At 47.9% G+C, this 18,508-nt stretch overlaps 17 non-coding genes across 17 annotated transcripts; all 17 read left to right on the forward strand.

Annotated features, from left to right (window-relative positions):
• The first annotated feature begins 3,609 nt into the window (after positions 1 to 3,609).
• Trnas-gcu (transfer RNA serine (anticodon GCU)) lies at positions 3,610 to 3,691 on the forward strand. Its single transcript has one exon. It is a non-coding gene; the product is annotated as a tRNA-Ser (tRNA).
• An 827-nt stretch (positions 3,692 to 4,518) lies between these two features.
• Trnas-acu (transfer RNA serine (anticodon ACU)) lies at positions 4,519 to 4,600 on the forward strand. Its single transcript has one exon. It is a non-coding gene; the product is annotated as a tRNA-Ser (tRNA).
• An 838-nt stretch (positions 4,601 to 5,438) lies between these two features.
• On the forward strand, positions 5,439 to 5,520 carry Trnas-gcu (transfer RNA serine (anticodon GCU)). The gene has a single exon. It is a non-coding gene; the product is annotated as a tRNA-Ser (tRNA).
• Positions 5,521 to 5,912: 392 nt separating this feature from the next.
• On the forward strand, positions 5,913 to 5,994 carry Trnas-gcu (transfer RNA serine (anticodon GCU)). The gene has a single exon. It is a non-coding gene; the product is annotated as a tRNA-Ser (tRNA).
• Positions 5,995 to 6,832: 838 nt separating this feature from the next.
• Trnas-gcu (transfer RNA serine (anticodon GCU)) lies at positions 6,833 to 6,914 on the forward strand. The gene has a single exon. It is a non-coding gene; the product is annotated as a tRNA-Ser (tRNA).
• Positions 6,915 to 7,741: 827 nt separating this feature from the next.
• Positions 7,742 to 7,823, forward strand: Trnas-gcu (transfer RNA serine (anticodon GCU)). Its single transcript has one exon. It is a non-coding gene; the product is annotated as a tRNA-Ser (tRNA).
• An 824-nt stretch (positions 7,824 to 8,647) lies between these two features.
• Positions 8,648 to 8,729, forward strand: Trnas-gcu (transfer RNA serine (anticodon GCU)). Its single transcript has one exon. It is a non-coding gene; the product is annotated as a tRNA-Ser (tRNA).
• An 824-nt stretch (positions 8,730 to 9,553) lies between these two features.
• On the forward strand, positions 9,554 to 9,635 carry Trnas-gcu (transfer RNA serine (anticodon GCU)). Its single transcript has one exon. It is a non-coding gene; the product is annotated as a tRNA-Ser (tRNA).
• An 838-nt stretch (positions 9,636 to 10,473) lies between these two features.
• On the forward strand, positions 10,474 to 10,555 carry Trnas-gcu (transfer RNA serine (anticodon GCU)). The gene has a single exon. It is a non-coding gene; the product is annotated as a tRNA-Ser (tRNA).
• Positions 10,556 to 11,382: 827 nt separating this feature from the next.
• Trnas-gcu (transfer RNA serine (anticodon GCU)) lies at positions 11,383 to 11,464 on the forward strand. Its single transcript has one exon. It is a non-coding gene; the product is annotated as a tRNA-Ser (tRNA).
• Positions 11,465 to 12,302: 838 nt separating this feature from the next.
• Trnas-gcu (transfer RNA serine (anticodon GCU)) lies at positions 12,303 to 12,384 on the forward strand. The gene has a single exon. It is a non-coding gene; the product is annotated as a tRNA-Ser (tRNA).
• Positions 12,385 to 13,211: 827 nt separating this feature from the next.
• Trnas-gcu (transfer RNA serine (anticodon GCU)) lies at positions 13,212 to 13,293 on the forward strand. Its single transcript has one exon. It is a non-coding gene; the product is annotated as a tRNA-Ser (tRNA).
• An 819-nt stretch (positions 13,294 to 14,112) lies between these two features.
• Trnas-gcu (transfer RNA serine (anticodon GCU)) lies at positions 14,113 to 14,194 on the forward strand. The gene has a single exon. It is a non-coding gene; the product is annotated as a tRNA-Ser (tRNA).
• An 827-nt stretch (positions 14,195 to 15,021) lies between these two features.
• Trnas-gcu (transfer RNA serine (anticodon GCU)) lies at positions 15,022 to 15,103 on the forward strand. Its single transcript has one exon. It is a non-coding gene; the product is annotated as a tRNA-Ser (tRNA).
• Positions 15,104 to 15,941: 838 nt separating this feature from the next.
• Trnas-gcu (transfer RNA serine (anticodon GCU)) lies at positions 15,942 to 16,023 on the forward strand. The gene has a single exon. It is a non-coding gene; the product is annotated as a tRNA-Ser (tRNA).
• Positions 16,024 to 16,861: 838 nt separating this feature from the next.
• Positions 16,862 to 16,943, forward strand: Trnas-gcu (transfer RNA serine (anticodon GCU)). Its single transcript has one exon. It is a non-coding gene; the product is annotated as a tRNA-Ser (tRNA).
• An 837-nt stretch (positions 16,944 to 17,780) lies between these two features.
• Trnas-gcu (transfer RNA serine (anticodon GCU)) lies at positions 17,781 to 17,862 on the forward strand. Its single transcript has one exon. It is a non-coding gene; the product is annotated as a tRNA-Ser (tRNA).
• Positions 17,863 to 18,508: the final 646 nt, after the last annotated feature.

An 18,508-nucleotide genomic window follows, 5' to 3' on the forward strand; every position in this document is an offset into this window, starting at 1 on the left:
AACTATTCGCCCGTGTTCTGAGCCAACGGCTCAAAACTGTCATGACCACAATCACAGGACAGTATCAAACGAGTGTCGGTAGAGATCGATCTATTTACCACACGCTCACGGATTACCGAGATGATGATGATGTTTGGTTTTGTGGGGCGCTCAACTGCGTGGTTATCAGCGCCCATACAATTTCCCAACCTTTGCTCAGTCCAATTTCGCCACTTTCCTGGATGATGATGAAATGAGGAGGACAACACAAACACCCAGTCATCTCGAGGCAGGTGAAAATCTCTGACCCCGCCGGGAATCGAACCCGGGACCCCGTGCTCGGGAAGCGGATTACCGAGATGTCATTACCGTAGCGGAGGCTTGCAAATTAAAATGCGCCCTCTTCATGATAGACTTTGCAAAAGCATTCGACAGGGTGAGCCATCGGTTCCTTTTCCGCGTCATGCAGGAATTGGGATTTCCGCACCAGTTCACCCAAGTACTCGACAATCTGATCCGTGATAGTACGTCGCGAATTCAAATTAATGGTCGCCTCAGTGGCGCCATTAATATCGAGTGTTCGGTGAGGCAAGGCTGTCCGATGTCGATGGCTCTCTTTGCTATCGCCATAGAACCTCTGCTCGCTACGCTAACTGCACATTTGCGAGGATTGGAAATCAATAGCCAGAAGATTGTGTGCCGTGCGTACGCAGATGACGTCGGCTTTCTTGTCGTGAACGCGCAAGAAGTGCGGTCCTCCCTTCAAATACTTCAACGATATGAGGCGGCATCTGGGGCGACGGTGAACTGGCAAAAATCTGGACTCATGAATGTCGGACGGGGAATAAATCTCCCCACTCATGCCCGATTACGAGAAATTCCCAGTATAAAGTGCTTAGGGCTTGAGTTTCGGAGGAAGATACAGAATACCATTGCCGTTAATTATAGGGCTTTACTGCACAAGGTTCGGGCATGTGTACAACTGCATAGCATGAGGAAACTGAATGCTCTCCAAAAAATTGAACTGGTCAACACTTATATCCTCTCGAAGATTAACTATGTAGCCAAAGTATTGCCTCTTCCCAGTGGCATTGCACATAGAATGCTGTCTGCCCTGGGCCATTTTGTGACCAGAGGCAATATCTTCAAAGTTCAATATGTTACGTTGACGCTCCCTACTCGGAAGGGCGGATTAAACCTCACTGATGTCTATAAAAAGGCACAGGCGCTCTATCTAAGCAGTATGTATCAGCTATGGACAAACTCTCCCCACTGTCTCACTGCTCACCTCCTCAACGAAATCTCCCCAGCGGACCTCAACCCCCCGATTGATGTACATCACATTCCACACGACCTTTATCATTTAAAATATTTCCTGTTGGAATATAGTTATGCTCGAACAAGAATTCCGGCGAAAGAAATAACGGTGGTGAAGCAACTTTATAAGACTTTGATCGAGTCCACATCCAGGAATAACATCGAAGACAAATATACGGCTCACAATTGGCGGGTCATTTGGGATAATATTCATTTCCGCCATTTACCGTCTCACGTGCGAGCGTCGTGGTATCTCACGGTGAATCGTAAGATAGCTACCAATGCCAGACTCCATTCAATTCATCTGGCCGATTCACCCTTATGCAACACTTGCCAGGTACAAGATAGCGAGGAACACCGATTTGTCTGCGAAAAAGTGCGCGATGTTTGGGCGGTCATACGACAGTTATTGGCAAGCATCACTAGAACATGCCCTGCGACCATAACGCCAGCTGACTTCCTCACTCCGGAGGTCGTGCCTTACCCGCAGACCAAACGAAATTCAGTAAACTGGCTTAAAGGCCACACAGTTTACTATCTTTTCAATGTGAACGAAACGAGTAAAGAAGACTTTCTTCTGTATTTAATGATACAGCACCACCGACTACAGAAGACTAAAAACTATAAAGCTCATTTTGCAAACTTTTTAAGTCACACGATCATTTCACAGCCAATATAGGATGGAGATTTACAGCCATTTCTTCTGAAATGGTGGATTCCACTCTTCCTTCGGACGCCCGAAGAGAAGACCAAAGAAGCTAGTGTGGGGCAGACTAATTTACGAGTGCGTCACTTGGTTCATTCGTCACGTACTGAAATTAACAGAATGTTTGTTGTAACGCGTTCCGTATCTTTGGCGGATGCCTTGCACGGAACTGAGTTTCCTAGTTTCTTGTTTATAACAGACGATCCGATGGAGAGAAACAACGATAGAAGACTTTTAATTTATTTTGTTCATCCAATGCTTCCTCTGATTTGTGGAGTGAGATGCAATCATGCGGTGCAAAGTGCACAGATTTCCCGGCTCTCCTGCTTACGTATGAAAATGGACATATTTCATTTACACTGCAAATGGATGCAACATTTCGTCTCCAGACTAATTTCTGTTTTTCTGTTACTGGCGGCAGTGTCAAGCCGCAGCATTTCTTTCTTACGCAGAAGAGGTAGGGTGCCGTGGTGACAAATAAAAAACAAAAAAAAAAAAAAAGTGGTTAAGGCGAAAAAAAAAAAAAAGAAAAAGAAAAAAAAAGTTGGTAGAGCGGTGGACTGTAGGAAAAAAAAAAAAAAAAAAAAAAAAAAAAAAGTGGTAGAGTGTCTGCTTCGCATGCAGAAAGTCCTGGGTTCAAATCCCAGCTACTCCAATTTTTGTTTCTCCGTGAAAAAAAAAAAAAAAAAAAAAAAAAAAAAGTGGTTAAGGCGTTGGACTGCTAATCCAATGTGCTCTGCACGCGTGGGTTCGAATCCCATCCTCGTCGAAGAATTTTACGTAAAGCACGCGTTTGCGGTCACTCCTTCTCCATGCGAAACGCCACTCAGTAGTAACAACGAAGCGTGTACGTGGCAGATAGCGTGTGTATGAAATACGAGGCAAAACTGCCTACCAGATGAAAGCGCACAACATTCCATAGCGTATGCCCTTCGAATTATACATCATGTCGAGATCTATAAACCAATCAAATTACGGCTCCAGCAAAGAGTATGTTGGTATTTGCGAACGACGAGTTCTTATTTATATTTAAGTGCATACCTGTCGCAGTCATTTTAACGTATCGAGCCTATAATAAACCATCTGTAACACAACTGTCGCCTTTCGACAGTTTGTTTTGCGTCAGGCCGCCATATACAGAACCGATTTGGCAGGGCCTACTGGAGAGACTTGACTTTGCAGACATCCGTCGCTAGTGGCCGCCCAAACACCAAGCTCCATCCAAACAGCAGGACAATCTTGGGCTAGGACGAACGTCAAAACCTTGCAAGCAATATCAGTGTAGCGTATCGAGCTGTCCGTTTCGTTGCAGCAAGTCGTGGAAAAGAGTGCCCAGCACATTTCTCATTTGCATTAGACGACACTGCATGTCGATACAATACTTATTCCTGCAGTAAATAAGTGGGCCGGTGATTTTGCCCCGATCGGATATCGACGTGGACGGATGCTGTCATTAAATGATTCGCGAGTGGGAGCTTGGTCGGCTGCACTGCAGCTGGGCATTAGACGCAGACACCGGCCCAGTACGGTGCTTTGAATGCGTTTTCGAATCGACAGATGTCTTCTTTGCGCAAGCACTCGCCAAAGATGCACATGTAGTTCCAGCAGACGAGGTGGCCGAGTGGTTAAGGCGTTGGACTGCTAATCCAATGTGCTCTGCACGCGTGGGTTCGAATCCCATCCTCGTCGAAGAATTTTACGTAAAGCACGCGTTTGCGGTCACTCCTTCTCCATGCGAAACGCCACTCAGTAGTAACAACGAAGCGTGTACGTGGCAGATAGCGTGTGTATGAAATACGAGGCAAAACTGCCTACCAGATGAAAGCGCACAACATTCCATAGCGTATGCCCTTCGAATTATACATCATGTCGAGATCTATAAACCAATCAAATTTCGGCTCCAGCAAAGGGTATGTTGGTATTTGCGAACGACGAGTTCTTATTTATATTTAAGTGCATACCTGTCGCAGTCATTTTAACGTATCGAGCCTATAATAATCCATCTGTAGCCTTTCGACAGTTTGTTTTGCGTCATGCCGCCATATACAGAACCGATTTGGCAGGGCCTACTGGAGAGACTTGACTTTGCAGACATCCGTCGCTAGTGGCCGCCCAAACACCAAGCTCCATCCAAACAGCAGGACAATCTTGGGCTAGGACGAACGTCAAAACCTTGCAAGCAATATCAGTGTAGCGTATCGAGCTGTCCGTTTCGTTGCAGCAAGTCGTGGAAAAGAGTGCCCAGCACATTTCTCATTTGCATTAGACGACACTGCATGTCGATACAATACTTATTCCTGCAGTAAATAAGTGGGCCGGTGATTTTGCCCCGATCGGATATCGACGTGGACGGATGCTGTCATTAAATGATTCGCGAGTGGGAGCTTGGTTGGCTGCACTGCAGCTGGGCATTAGACGCAGACACCGGCCCAGTACGGTGCTTTGAATGCGTTTTCGAATCGACAGATGTCTTCTTTGCGCAAGCACTCGCCAAAGATGCAGATGTAGTTCCAGCAGACGAGGTGGCCGAGTGGTTAAGGCGTTGGACTACTAATCCAATGTGCTCTGCACGCGTGGGTTCGAATCCCATCCTCGTCGAAGAATTTTACGTAAAGCACGCGTTTGCGGTCACTCCTTCTCCATGCGAAACGCCACTCAGTAGTAACAACGAAGCGTGTACGTGGCAGATAGCGTGTGTATGAAATACGAGGCAAAACTGCCTACCAGATGAAAGCGCACAACATTCCATAGCGTATGCCCTTCGAATTATACATCATGTCGAGATCTATAAACCAATCAAATTACGGCTCCAGCAAAGAGTATGATGGTATTTGCGAACGACGAGTTCTTATTTATATTTAAGTGCATACCTGTCGCAGTCATTTTAACGTATCGAGCCTATAATAAACCATCTGTAGCACAACTGTCGCCTTTCGACAGTTTGTTTTGCGTCAGGCCGCCATATACAGAACCGATTTGGCAGGGCCTACTGGAGAGACTTGACTTTGCAGACATCCGTCGCTAGTGGCCGCCCAAACACCAAGCTCCATCCAAACAGCAGGACAATCTTGGGCTAGGACGAACGTCAAAACCTTGCAAGCAATATCAGTGTAGCGTATCGAGCTGTCCGTTTCGTTGCAGCAAGTCGTGGAAAAGAGTGCCCAGCACATTTCTCATTTGCATTAGACGACACTGCATGTCGATACAATAATTATTCCTGCAGTAAATAAGTGGGCCGGTGATTTTGCCCCGATCGGATATCGACGTGGACGGATGCTGTCATTAAATGATTCGCGAGTGGGAGCTTGGTCGGCTGCACTGCAGCTGGGCATTAGACGCAGACACCGGCCCAGTACGGTGCTTTGAATGCGTTTTCGAATCGACAGATGTCTTCTTTGCGCAAGCACTCGCCAAAGATGCAGATGTAGTTCCAGCAGACGAGGTGACCGAGTGGATAAGGCGTTGGACTGCTAATCCAATGTGCTCTGCACGCGAGGGTTCGAATCCCGTCCTCGTCGAAGAATTTTACGTAAAGCACGCGTTTGCGGTCACTCCTTCTCCATGCGAAACGCCACTCAGTAGTAACAACGAAGCGTGTACGTGGCAGATAGCGTGTGTATGAAATACGAGGCAAAACTGCCTACCAGATGAAAGCGCACAACATTCCATAGCGTATGCCCTTCGAATTATACATCATGTCGAGATCTATAAACCAATCAAATTACGGCTCCAGCAAAGAGTATGATGGTATTTGCGAACGACGAGTTCTTATTTATATTTAAGTGCATACCTGTCGCAGTCATTTTAACGTATCGAGCCTATAACAAACCATCTGTAGCACAACTGTCGCCTTTCGACAGTTTGTTTTGCGTCAGGCCGCCATATACAGAACCGAGATGTAGTTCCAGCAGACGAGGTGGCCGAGTGGTTAAGGCGTTGGACTGCTAATCCAATGTGCTCTGCACGCGTGGGTTCGAATCCCATCCTCGTCGAAGAATTTTACGTAAAGCACGCGTTTGCGGTCACTCCTTCTCCATGCGAAACGCCACTCAGTAGTAACAACGAAGCGTGTACGTGGCAGATAGCGTGTGTATGAAATACGAGGCAAAACTGCCTACCAGATGAAAGCGCACAACATTCCATAGCGTATGCCCTTCGAATTATACATCATGTCGAGATCTATAAACCAATCAAATTACGGCTCCAGCAAAGAGTATGTTGGTATTTGCGAACGACGAGTTCTTATTTATATTTAAGTGCATACCTGTCGCATTCATTTTAACGTATCGAGCCTATAATAAACCATCTGTAACACAACTGTCGCCTTTCGACAGTTTGTTTTGCGTCAGGCCGCCATATACAGAACCGATTTGGCAGGGCCTACTGGAGAGACTTGACTTTGCAGACATCCGTCGCTAGTGGCCGCCCAAACACCAAGCTCCATCCAAACAGCAGGACAATCTTGGGCTAGGACGAACGTCAAAACCTTGCAAGCAATATCAGTGTAGCGTATCGAGCTGTCCGTTTCGTTGCAGCAAGTCGTGGAAAAGAGTGCCCAGCACATTTCTCATTTGCATTAGACGACACTGCATGTCGATACAATACTTATTCCTGCAGTAAATAAGTGGGCCGGTGATTTTGCCCCGATCGGATATCGACGTGGACGGATGCTGTCATTAAATGATTCGCGAGTGGGAGCTTGGTCGGCTGCACTGCAGCTGGGCATTAGACGCAGACACCGGCCCAGTACGGTGCTTTGAATGCGTTTTCGAATCGACAGATGTCTTCTTTGCGCAAGCACTCGCCAAAGATGCAGATGTAGTTCCAGCAGACGAGGTGGCCGAGTGGTTAAGGCGTTGGACTGCTAATCCAATGTGCTCTGCACGCGTGGGTTCGAATCCCATCCTCATCGAAGAATTTTACGTAAGGCACGCGTTTGCGGTCACTCCTTCTCCATGCGAAACGCCACTCAGTAGTAACAACGAAGCGTGTACGTGGCAGATAGCGTGTGTATGAAATACGAGGCAAAACTGCCTACCAGATGAAAGCGCACAACATTCTATAGCGTATGCCCTTCGAATTATACATCATGTCGAGATCTATAAACCAATCAAATTTCGGCTCCAGCAAAGGGTATGTTGGTATTTGCGAACGACGAGTTCTTATTTATATTTAAGTGCATACCTGTCGCAGTCATTTTAACGTATCGAGCCTATAATAATCCATCTGTAGCCTTTCGACAGTTTGTTTTGCGTCAGGCCGCCATATACAGAACCGATTTGGCAGGGCCTACTGGAGAGACTTGACTTTGCAGACATCCGTCGCTAGTGGCCGCCCAAACACCAAGCTCCATCCAAACAGCAGGACAATCTTGGGCTAGGACGAACGTCAAAACCTTGCAAGCAATATCAGTGTAGCGTATCGAGCTGTCCGTTTCGTTGCAGCAAGTCGTGGAAAAGAGTGCCCAGCACATTTCTCATTTGCATTAGACGACACTGCATGTCGATACAATACTTATTCCTGCAGTAAATAAGTGGGCCGGTGATTTTGCCCCGATCGGATATCGACGTGGACGGATGCTGTCATTAAATGATTCGCGAGTGGGAGCTTGGTCGGCTGCACTGCAGCTGGGCATTAGACGCAGACACCGGCCCAGTACGGTGCTTTGAATGCGTTTTCGAATCGACAGATGTCTTCTTTGCGCAAGCACTCGCCAAAGATGCAGATGTAGCTCCAGCAGACGAGGTGGCCGAGTGGTTAAGGCGTTGGACTGCTAATCCAATGTGCTCTGCACGCGAGGGTTCGAATCCCATCCTCGTCGAAGAATTTTACGTAAAGCACGCGTTTGCGGTCACTCCTTCTCCATGCGAAACGCCACTCAGTAGTAACAACGAAGCGTGTACGTGGCAGATAGCGTGTGTATGAAATACGAGGCAAAACTGCCTACCAGATGAAAGCGCACAACATTCCATAGCGTATGCCCTTCGAATTATACATCATGTCGAGATCTATAAACCAATCAAATTACGGCTCCAGCAAAGAGTATGATGGTATTTGCGAACGACGAGTTCTTATTTATATTTAAGTGCATACCTGTCGCAGTCATTTTAACGTATCGAGCCTATAATAAACCATCTGTAGCTCAACAGTTTGTTTTGCGTCAGGCCGCCATATACAGAACCGATTTGGCAGGGCCTACTGGAGAGACTTGACTTTGCAGACATCCGTCGCTAGTGGCCGCCCAAACACCAAGCTCCATCCTAACAGCAGGACAATCTTGGGCTAGGACGAACGTCAAAACCTTGCAAGCAATATCAGTGTAGCGTATCGAGCTGTCCGTTTCGTTGCAGCAAGTCGTGGAAAAGAGTGCCCAGCACATTTCTCATTTGCATTAGACGACACTGCATGTCGATACAATACTTATTCCTGCAGTAAATAAGTGGGCCGGTGATTTTGCCCCGATCGGATATCGACGTGGACGGATGCTGTCATTAAATGATTCGCGAGTGGGAGCTTGGTCGGCTGCACTGCAGCTGGGCATTAGACGCAGACACCGGCCCAGTACGGTGCTTTGAATGCGTTTTCGAATCGACAGATGTCTTCTTTGCGCAAGCACTCGCCAAAGATGCAGATGTAGTTCCAGCAGACGAGGTGGCCGAGTGGTTAAGGCGTTGGACTGCTAATCCAATGTGCTCTACACGCGAGGGTTCGAATCCCATCCTCGTCGAAGAATTTTACGTAAAGCACGCGTTTGCGGTCACTCCTTCTCCATGCGAAACGCCACTCAGTAGTAACAACGAAGCGTGTACGTGGCAGATAGCGTGTGTATGAAATACGAGGCAAAACTGCCTACCAGATGAAAGCGCACAACATTCCATAGCGTATGCCCTTCGAATTATACATCATGTCGAGATCTATAAACCAATCAAATTACGGCTCCAGCAAAGAGTATGATGGTATTTGCGAACGACGAGTTCTTATTTATATTTAAGTGCATACCTGTCGCAGTCATTTTAACGTATCGAGCCTATAATAAACCATCTGTAGCTCAACAGTTTGTTTTGCGTCAGGCCGCCATATACAGAACCGATTTGGCAGGGCCTACTGGAGAGACTTGACTTTGCAGACATCCGTCGCTAGTGGCCGCCCAAACACCAAGCTCCATCCTAACAGCAGGACAATCTTGGGCTAGGACGAACGTCAAAACCTTGCAAGCAATATCAGTGTAGCGTATCGAGCTGTCCGTTTCGTTGCAGCAAGTCGTGGAAAAGAGTGCCCAGCACATTTCTCATTTGCATTAGACGACACTGCATGTCGATACAATACTTATTCCTGCAGTAAATAAGTGGGCCGGTGATTTTGCCCCGATCGGATATCGACGTGGACGGATGCTGTCATTAAATTATTCGCGAGTGGGAGCTTGGTCGGCTGCACTGCAGCTGGGCATTAGACGCAGACACCGGCCCAGTACGGTGCTTTGAATGCGTTTTCGAATCGACAGATGTCTTCTTTGCGCAAGCACTCGCCAAAGATGCAGATGTAGTTCCAGCAGACGAGGTGGCCGAGTGGTTAAGGCGTTGGACTGCTAATCCAATGTGCTCTGCACGCGAGGGTTCGAATCCCATCCTCGTCGAAGAATTTTACGTAAAGCACGCGTTTGCGGTCACTCCTTCTCCATGCGAAACGCCACTCAGTAGTAACAACGAAGCGTGTACGTGGCAGATAGCGTGTGTATGAAATACGAGGGAAAACTGCCTACCAGATGTAAGCGCACAACATTCCATAGCGTATGCCCTTCGAATTATACATCATGTCGAGATCTATAAACCAATCAAATTACGGCTCCAGCAAAGAGTATGATGGTATTTGCGAACGACGAGTTCTTATTTATATTTAAGTGCATACCTGTCGCAGTCATTTTAACGTATCGAGCCTATAATAAACCATCTGTAGCACAACTGTCGCCTTTCGACAGTTTGTTTTGCGTCAGGCCGCCATATACAGAACCGATTTGGCAGGGCCTACTGGAGAGACTTGACTTTGCAGACATCCGTCGCTAGTGGCCGCCCAAACACCAAGCTCCATCCAAACAGCAGGACAATCTTGGGCTAGGACGAACGTCAAAACCTTGCAAGCAATATCAGTGTAGCGTATCGAGCTGTCCGTTTCGTTGCAGCAAGTCGTGGAAAAGAGTGCCCAGCACATTTCTCATTTGCATTAGACGACACTGCATGTCGATACAATACTTATTCCTGCAGTAAATAAGTGGTCCGGTGATTTTGCCCCGATCGGATATCGACGTGGACGCATGCTGTCATTAAATGATTCGCGAGTGGGAGCTTGGTCGGCTGCACTGCAGCTGGGCATTAGACGCAGACACCGGCCCAGTACGGTGCTTTGAATGCGTTTTCGAATCGACAGATGTCTTCTTTGCGCAAGCACTCGCCAAAGATGCAGATGTAGTTGCAGCAGACGAGGTGGCCGGGTGGTTAAGGCGTTGGACTGCTAATCCAATGTGCTCTGCACGCGTGGGTCCGAATCCCATCCTCGTCGAAGAATTTTACGTAAAGCACGCGTTTGCGGTCACTCCTTCTCCATGCGAAACGCCACTCAGTAGTAACAACGAAGCGTGTACGTGGCAGATAGCGTGTGTATGAAATACGAGGCAAAACTGCCTACCAGATGAAAGCGCACAACATTCCATAGCGTATGCCCTTCGAATTATACATCATGTCGAGATCTATAAACCAATCAAATTTCGGCTCCAGCAAAGGGTATGTTGGTATTTGCGAACGACGAGTTCTTATTTATATTTAAGTGCATACCTGTCGCAGTCATTTTAACGTATCGAGCCTATAATAATCCATCTGTAGCCTTTCGACAGTTTGTTTTGCGTCAGGCCGCCATATACAGAACCGATTTGGCAGGGCCTACTGGAGAGACTTGACTTTGCAGACATCCGTCGCTAGTGGCCGCCCAAACACCAAGCTCCATCCAAACAGCAGGACAATCTTGGGCTAGGACGAACGTCAAAACCTTGCAAGCAATATCAGTGTAGCGTATCGAGCTGTCCGTTTCGTTGCAGCAAGTCGTGGAAAAGAGTGCCCAGCACATTTCTCATTTGCATTAGACGACACTGCATGTCGATACAATACTTATTCCTGCAGTAAATAAGTGGGCCGGTGATTTTGCCCCGATCGGATATCGACGTGGACGGATGCTGTCATTAAATGATTCGCGAGTGGGAGCTTGGTCGGCTGCACTGCAGCTGGGCATTAGACGCAGACACCGGCCCAGTACGGTGCTTTGAATGCGTTTTCGAATCGACAGATGTCTTCTTTGCGCAAGCACTCGCCAAAGATGCAGATGTAGCTCCAGCAGACGAGGTGGCCGAGTGGTTAAGGCGTTGGACTGCTAATCCAATGTGCTCTGCACGCGAGGGTTCGAATCCCATCCTCGTCGAAGAATTTTACGTAAAGCACGCGTTTGCGGTCACTCCTTCTCCATGCGAAACGCCACTCAGTAGTAACAACGAAGCGTGTACGTGGCAGATAGCGTGTGTATGAAATACGAGGCAAAACTGCCTACCAGATGAAAGCGCACAACATTCCATAGCGTATGCCCTTCGAATTATACATCATGTCGAGATCTATAAACCAATCAAATTACGGCTCCAGCAAAGAGTATGTTGGTATTTGCGAACGACGAGTTCTTATTTATATTTAAGTGCATACCTGTCGCAGTCATTTTAACGTATCGAGCCTATAATAAACCATCTGTAGCACAACTGTCGCCTTTCGACAGTTTGTTTTGCGTCAGGCCGCCATATACAGAACCGATTTGGCAGGGCCTACTGGAGAGACTTGACTTTGCAGACATCCGTCGCTAGTGGCCGCCCAAACACCAAGCTCCATCCAAACAGCAGGACAATCTTGGGCTAGGACGAACGTCAAAACCTTGCAAGCAATATCAGTGTAGCGTATCGAGCTGTCCGTTTCGTTGCAGCAAGTCGTGGAAATGAGTGCCCAGCACATTTCTCATTTGCATTAGACGACACTGCATGTCGATACAATACTTATTCCTGCAGTAAATAAGTGGGCCGGTGATTTTGCCCCGATCGGATATCGACGTGGACGGATGCTGTCATTAAATGATTCGCGAGTGGGAGCTCGGTCGGCTGCACTGCAGCTGGGCATTAGACGCAGACACCGGCCCAGTACGGTGCTTTGAATGCGTTTTCGAATCGACAGATGTCTTCTTTGCGCAAGCACTCGCCAAAGATGCAGATGTAGTTCCAGCAGACGAGGTGGCCGAGTGGTTAAGGCGTTGGACTGCTAATCCAATGTGCTCTGCACGCGTGGGTTCGAATCCCATCCTCGTCGAAGAATTTTACGTAAAGCACGCGTTTGCGGTCACTCCTTCTCCATGCGAAACGCCACTCAGTAGTAACAACGAAGCGTGTACGTGGCAGATAGCGTGTGTATGAAATACGAGGCAAAACTGCCTACCAGATGAAAGCGCACAACATTCCATAGCGTATGCCCTTCGAATTATACATCATGTCGAGATCTATAAACCAATCAAATTTCGGCTCCAGCAAAGGGTATGTTGGTATTTGCGAACGACGAGTTCTTATTTATATTTAAGTGCATACCTGTCGCAGTCATTTTAACGTATCGAGCCTATAATAATCCATCTGTAGCCTTTCGACAGTTTGTTTTGCGTCAGGCCGCCATATACAGAACCGATTTGGCAGGGCCTACTGGAGAGACTTGACTTTGCAGACATCCGTCGCTAGTGGCCGCCCAAACACCAAGCTCCATCCAAACAGCAGGACAATCTTGGGCTAGGACGAACGTCAAAACCTAGCAAGCAATATCAGTGTAGCGTATCGAGCTGTCCGTTTCGTTGCAGCAAGTCGTGGAAAAGAGTGCCCAGCACATTTCTCATTTGCATTAGACGACACTGCATGTCGATACAATACTTATTCCTGCAGTAAATAAGTGGGCCGGTGATTTTGCCCCGATCGGATATCGACGTGGACGTATGCTGTCATTAAATGATTCGCGAGAGGGAGCTTGGTCGGCTGCACTGCAGCTGGGCATTAGACGCAGACACCGGCCCAGTACGGTGCTTTGAATGCGTTTTCGAATCGACAGATGTCTTCTTTGCGCAAGCACTCGCCAAAGATGCACATGTAGTTTCAGCAGACGAGGTGGCCGAGTGGTTAAGGCGTTGGACTGCTAATCCAATGTGCTCTGCACGCGAGGGTTCGAATCCCATCCTCGTCGAAGAATTTTACGTAAAGCACGCGTTTGCGGTCACTCCTTCTCCATGCGAAACGCCACTCAGTAGTAACAACGTAGCGTGTACGTGGCAGATAGCGTGTGTATGAAATACGAGGCAAAACTGCCTACCAGATGAAAGCGCACAACATTCCATAGCGTATGCCCTTCGAATTATACATCATGTCGAGATCTATAAACCAATCAAATTACGGCTCCAGCAAAGAGTATGTTGGTATTTGCGAACGACGAGTTCTTATTTATATTTAAGTGCATACCTGTCGCAGTCATTTTAACGTATCGAGCCTATAATAAACCATCTGTAGCACAACTTTTTGCGTCAGGCCGCCATATACAGAACCGATTTGGCAGGGCCTACTGGAGAGACTTGACTTTGCAGACATCCGTCGCTAGTGGCCGCCCAAACACCAAGCTCCATCCAAACAGCAGGACAATCTTGGGCTAGGACGAACGTCAAAACCTTGCAAGCAATATCAGTGTAGCGTATCGAGCTGTCCGTTTCGTTGCAGCAAGTCGTGGAAAAGAGTGCCCAGCACATTTCTCATTTGCATTAGACGACACTGCATGTCGATACAATACTTATTCCTGCAGTAAATAAGTGGGCCGGTGATTTTGCCCCGATCGGATATCGACGTGGACGGATGCTGTCATTAAATGATTCGCGAGTGGGAGCTCGGTCGGCTGCACTGCAGCTGGGCATTAGACGCAGACACCGGCCCAGTACGGTGCTTTGAATGCGTTTTCGAATCGACAGATGTCTTCTTTGCGCAAGCACTCGCCAAAGATGCAGATGTAGTTCCAGCAGACGAGGTGGCCGAGTGGTTAAGGCGTTGGACTGCTAATCCAATGTGCTCTGCACGCGTGGGTTCGAATCCCATCCTCATCGATGAATTTTACGTAAAGCACGCGTTTGCGGTCACTCCTTCTCCATGCGAAACGCCACTCAGTAGTAACAACGAAGCGTGTACGTGGCAGATAGCGTGTGTATGAAATACGAAGCAAAACTGCCTACCAGATGAAAGCGCACAACATTCCATAGCGTATGCCCTTCGAATTATACATCATGTCGAGATCTATAAACCAATCAAATTTCGGCTCCAGCAAAGTGTATGTTGGTATTTGCGAACGACGAGTTCTTATTTATATTTAAGTGCATACCTGTCGCAGTCATTTTAACGTATCGAGCCTATAATAATCCATTTGTAGCCTTTCGACAGTTTGTTTTGCGTCAGGCCGCCATATACAGAACCGATTTGGCAGGGCCTACTGGAGAGACTTGACTTTGCAGACATCCGTCGCTAGTGGCCGCCCAAACACCAAGCTCCATCCAAACAGCAGGACAATCTTGGGCTAGGACGAACGTCAAAACCTTGCAAGCAATATCAGTGTAGCGTATCGAGCTGTCCGTTTCGTTGCAGCAAGTCGTGGAAAAGAGTGCCCAGCACATTTCTCATTTGCATTAGACGACACTGCATGTCGATACAATACTTATTCCTGCAGTAAATAAGTGGGCCGGTGATTTTGCCCCGATCGGATATCGACGTGGACGGATGCTGTCATTAAATGATTCGCGAGTGGGAGCTTGGTCGGCTGCACTGCAGCTGGGCATTAGACGCAGACACCGGCCCAGTACGGTGCTTTGAATGCGTTTTCGAATCGACAGATGTCTTCTTTGCGCAAGCACTCGCCAAAGATGCACATGTAGCTTCAGCAGACGAGGTGGCCGAGTGGTTAAGGCGTTGGACTGCTAATCCAATGTGCTCTGCACGCGAGGGTTCGAATCCCATCCTCGTCGAAGAATTTTACGTAAAGCACGCGTTTGCGGTCACTCCTTCTCCATGCGAAACGCCACTCAGTAGTAACAACGTAGCGTGTACGTGGCAGATAGCGTGTGTATGAAATACGAGGCAAAACTGCCTACCAGATGAAAGCGCACAACATTCCATAGCGTATGCCCTTCGAATTATACATCATGTCGAGATCTATAAACCAATCAAATTACGGCTCCAGCAAAGAGTATGTTGGTATTTGCGAACGACGAGTTCTTATTTATATTTAAGTGCATACCTGTCGCAGTCATTTTAACGTATCGAGCCTATAATAAACCATCTGTAGCACAACTGTCGCCTTTCGACAGTTTGTTTTGCGTCAGGCCGCCATATACAGAACCGATTTGGCAGGGCCTACTGGAGAGACTTGACTTTGCAGACATCCGTCGCTAGTGGCCGCCCAAACACCAAGCTCCATCCAAACAGCAGGACAATCTTGGGCTAGGACGAACGTCAAAACCTTGCGAGCAATATCAGTGTAGCGTATCGAGCTGTCCGTTTCGTTGCAGCAAGTCGTGGAAAAGAGTGCCCAGCACATTTCTCATTTGCATTAGACGACACTGCATGTCGATACAATACTTATTCCTGCAGTAAATAAGTGGGCCGGTGATTTTGCCCCGATCGGATATCGACGTGGACGGATGCTGTCATTAAATGATTCGCGAGTGGGAGCTCGGTCGGCTGCACTGCAGCTGGGCATTAGACGCAGACACCGGCCCAGTACGGTGCTTTGAATGCGTTTTCGAATCGACAGATGTCTTCTTTGCGCAAGCACTCGCCAAAGATGCAGATATAGTTCCAGCAGACGAGGTGGCCGAGTGGTTAAGGCGTTGGACTGCTAATCCAATGTGCTCTGCACGCGTGGGTTCGAATCCCATCCTCATCGAAGAATTTTACGTAAAGCACGCGTTTGCGGTCACTCCTTCTCCATGCGAAACGCCACTCAGTAGTAACAACGAAGCGTGTACGTGGCAGATAGCGTGTGTATGAAATACGAGGCAAAACTGCCTACCAGATGAAAGCGCACAACATTCCATAGCGTATGCCCTTCGAATTATACATCATGTCGAGATCTATAAACCAATCAAATTACGGCTCCAGCAAAGAGTATGTTGGTATTTGCGAACGACGAGTTCTTATTTATATTTAAGTGCATACCTGTCGCAGTCATTTTAACGTATCGAGCCTATAATAAACCATCTGTAGCACAACTGTCGCCTTTCGACAGTTTGTTTTGCGTCAGGCCGCCATATACAGAACCGATTTGGCAGGGCCTACTGGAGAGACTTGACTTTGCAGACATCCGTCGCTAGTGGCCGCCCAAACACCAAGCTCCATCCAAACAGCAGGACAATCTTGGGCTAGGACGAACGTCAAAACCTTGCAAGCAATATCAGTGTAGCGTATCGAGCTGTCCGTTTCGTTGCAGCAAGTCGTGGAAAAGAGTGCCCAGCACATTTCTCATTTGCATTAGACGACACTGCATGTCGATACAATACTTATTCCTGCAGTAAATAAGTGGGCCGGTGATTTTGCCCCGATCGGATATCGACGTGGACGGATGCTGTCATTAAATGATTCGCGAGTGGGAGCTTGGTCGGCTGCACTGCAGCTGGGCATTAGACGCAGACACCGGCCCAGTACGGTGCTTTGAATGCGTTTTCGAATCGACAGATGTCTTCTTTGCGCAAGCACTCGCCAAAGATGCAGATGTAGTTCCAGCAGACGAGGTGGCCGAGTGGTTAAGGCGTTGGACTGCTAATCCAATGTGCTCTGCACGCGAGGGTTCGAATCCCATCCTCGTCGAAGAATTTTACGTAAAGCACGCGTTTGCGGTCACTCCTTCTCCATGCGAAACGCCACTCAGTAGTAACAACGAAGTGTGTACGTGGCAGATAGCGTGTGTATGAAATACGAGGCAAAACTGCCTACCAGATGAAAGCGCACAACATTCCATAGCGTATGCCCTTCGAATTATACATCATGTCGAGATCTATAAACCAATCAAATTACGGCTCCAGCAAAGAGTATGATGGTATTTGCGAACGACGAGTTCTTATACCTGTCGCAGTCATACCTGTCGCAGTCATTTTAACGTATCGAGCCTATAATAAACCATCTGTAGCTCAACTGTCGCCTTTCGACAGTTTGTTTTGCGTCAGGCCGCCATATACAGAACCGATTTGGCAGGGCCTACTGGAGAGACTTGACTTTGCAGACATCCGTCGCTAGTGGCCGCCCAAACACCAAGCTCCATCCAAACAGCAGGACAATCTTGGGCTAGGACGAACGTCAAAACCTTGCAAGCAATATCAGTGTAGCGTATCGAGCTGTCCGTTTCGTTGCAGCAAGTCGTGGAAAAGAGTGCCCAGCACATTTCTCATTTGCATTAGACGACACTGCATGTCGATACAATACTTATTCCTGCAGTAAATAAGTGGGCCGGTGATTTTGCCCCGATCGGATATCGACGTGGACGGATGCTGTCATTAAATGATTCGCGAGTGGGAGCTCGGTCGGCTGCACTGCAGCTGGGCATTAGACGCAGACACCGGCCCAGTACGGTGCTTTGAATGCGTTTTCGAATCGACAGATGTCTTCTTTGCGCAAGCACTCGCCAAAGATGCAGATGTAGTTCCAGCAGACGAGGTGGCCGAGTGGTTAAGGCGTTGGACTGCTAATCCAATGTGCTCTGCACGCGTGGGTTCGAATCCCATCCTCGTCGAAGAATTTTACGTAAAGCACGCGTTTGTGGTCACTCCTTCTCAATGCGAAACGCCACTCAGTAGTAACAACGAAGCGTGTACGTGGCAGATAGCGTGTGTATGAAATACGAGGCAAAACTGCCTACCAGATGAAAGCGCACAACATTCCATAGCGTATGCCCTTCGAATTATACATCATGTCGAGATCTATAAACCAACCAAATTTCGGCTCCAGCAAAGGGTATGTTGGTATTTGCGAACGACGAGTTCTTATTTATATTTAAGTGCATACCTGTCGCAGTCATTTTAACGTATCGAGCCTATAATAATCCATCTGTAGCCTTTCGACAGTTTGTTTTGCGTCAGGCCGCCATATACAGAACCGATTTGGCAGGGCCTACTGGAGAGACTTGACTTTGCAGACATCCGTCGCTAGTGGCCGCCCAAACACCAAGCTCCATCCAAACAGCAGGACAATCTTGGGCTAGGACGAACGTCAAAACCTTGCAAGCAATATCAGTGTAGCGTATCGAGCTGTCCGTTTCGTTGCAGCAAGTCGTGGAAAAGAGTGCCCAGCACATTTCTCATTTGCATTAGACGACACTGCATGTCGATACAATACTTATTCCTGCAGTAAATAAGTGGGCCGGTGATTTTGCCCCGATC

This window comes from Schistocerca cancellata, chromosome 2 (assembly GCF_023864275.1).
Source record: "Schistocerca cancellata isolate TAMUIC-IGC-003103 chromosome 2, iqSchCanc2.1, whole genome shotgun sequence".
NCBI lineage: Eukaryota > Metazoa > Arthropoda > Insecta > Orthoptera > Acrididae > Schistocerca > Schistocerca cancellata.